The sequence below is a fragment of the Rhinopithecus bieti genome, unplaced genomic scaffold, assembly GCF_001698545.2.
Source record: "Rhinopithecus bieti isolate Rb0 unplaced genomic scaffold, ASM169854v2 scaffold_76034, whole genome shotgun sequence".
Classification (NCBI taxonomy): domain Eukaryota; kingdom Metazoa; phylum Chordata; class Mammalia; order Primates; family Cercopithecidae; genus Rhinopithecus; species Rhinopithecus bieti.
In genome coordinates, this window is record NW_016827915.1 from 7,710 (window position 1) to 9,773 (window position 2,064).

The 2,064-nt window shown below is 46.4% G+C and overlaps 1 non-coding gene across 1 annotated transcript; it reads left to right on the forward strand.

Moving 5' to 3' along the window:
* The first annotated feature begins 494 nt into the window (after positions 1-494).
* Positions 495-568, forward strand: TRNAN-GUU (transfer RNA asparagine (anticodon GUU)). Its single transcript has one exon. It is a non-coding gene; the product is annotated as a tRNA-Asn (tRNA).
* The last annotated feature ends 1,496 nt before the right edge of the window (positions 569-2,064 follow it).

A 2,064-nucleotide genomic window follows, 5' to 3' on the forward strand; every position in this document is an offset into this window, starting at 1 on the left:
CGACCTGGTCTCCCCTGCTTCTCCCTCCTCCTTTTCACTTTTTCTCTTTTGACTCCCCTGCCTCTTGCCCGCTCCCACCCCACCAACCCCATCTACTGAAGCCGAGTTGAGTGAGGGAAGAGCAAGCGGAACAGATGATTGCCTCAAGGCGGCGCAAGAAGACAGAAAGAGCTATTATGAGAGCCGTCGGGGCCTTCAGCTTCCCCTGGGCCCTGCCAGGCCCAGGCTAGGGTCGCAGATCCAGGTATTTTCGGAGGCACTGGCTTCTGAAGTAGGCGAGAGTCAACGCAGGGTGAAGGCCATTCGGCCGCCCTTCTGGCTTCAGAGGGACGCAATGCGCGCGTTTCTAACGTGCAACAACACAGTGAGTCTCAGCCTTTCCCGTTTTCTGAAGCTTTGTTGTCTGCATACTTGTCCTGCAGAGAGCGAACAGCAACCCTTAAAGTTCAGTGATTGCTTAATCTATGGTGAGATGAAAGCGACCAATCCATGTTGTCTCTGTGGCGCAATCGGTGAGCGCGTTCGGCTGTTAACCGAAAGGTTGGTGGTTCAAGCCCACCCAGGGACGTGATTTTAAATGTTGGCAGTTGTGGCCAGGCGTGGTGGTTTACGCTTATTAATCCCAACACTTTGAGAGACTGACGTAGGAGAAGCCTCGCTTGAACTCAGAAGTTCAAGACCAGTGAGAATCCCATCTCATTAAAATAATAATAACAAATTGTAGTTATTTCTCCTCAGGCCTTGCACTGTATTTAAAAGTCAAAGACCTGATCCCATGTGTCATGTGCATTCCATGAGGACACAAAGCAGAAGTTCCCCCTCTGAGCCGCCTAGAAAATAAGATCCTTCCAGAACAAACTAGGTTGTATGTATGGGAACCTGAAAGTGTATGAAGAGAGAAACCTCAAACATCTTGCCTTGCTTTCCACAAAAATTAACCCATCACAGTCTCCTTCAACTGGTACCATACCTCTTCACATTACTCCTCTCCCTGCATAAAGATGCTATTATTAGCATAAAGATGCTATTGTCATGCATTTTACTTTACACGTATTATACACCTTCCATCTTTATTACTTTTGTTTAAAGAGTCAGATGTGTTTTTGTTTGTTTTTTGTTGTTTGTTTTTTGTTGTTTGTAAGATGAGTCTCGCTCTATCAGACAGGCTGGAGTGCAGGGGCACAATCTTGGCTCACTGCAACCTCTGCTTCCCAGGTTCAAGCGATTCTCCTGACTCAGACTCCTGAGTAGCAGAGACTACAGGCGTGGGCCACCACACCCAACTAATTTTCGTATTTTTAGTAGAGAAGGGGGTTCACCATGTTGGCCAGGCTTGTCTCGAACTCCTGACCTGAAATGATCTCCGCCGGCCTCAGCATCCCAAAGTGGTGGGATTACAGGCATGAGCCACCCTGCCCAGCTAAACAGTCAGATGTTAAAATTATATATCTGCCTATGTAGATGTCATTTCTAGTGGGTTTTGTGTGTGTGTGTGTGTGTGTGTGTGTGTGTGTGTACATCCAGATTTTCTTCCGGTGTCAGTTTCCTTCTGTCTGGAGGACTCCTTTAACTTGCCTATTAGATGTCTTAAACTTGCACTATCATTCACTGATGCTCTGTGAATTTTTTTTTTTTTTTTTTTTTTTTTTTTTTTTTTTTTACGGGGTGGCTCACATCTGTAATTCCAACACTTTGGGAGGCTGAGGCGGGTGGATCACGAGGTCAGGAGATTGAGACCATCCTAGCTAACACAGTGAAACCCCATCTCTACTAAAAATACAAAAAATTAGCCGGGCATGGTGGCGGGCGCCTGTAGTCTCAGCTACTTCGGAGGCTGAGGCAGGAGAATGGTGTGAACCTGGGAGGCGGAGCTTGCAGTGAGCTGAGATGGCGCCACTGCACTCCAGCCTGGGCGACAGGGCAAGACTCCATCTCAAAAAAGAAAAAATTGTTTCCATGAGTTGATGAGATGTATTTTAGATGTTTCAATAATTCGTGGCTTTGTGTTTCTTAATCTTTTTTTCTGCAGTGTCTAATCTGCTATTAATTGCATCCAGTCAATTT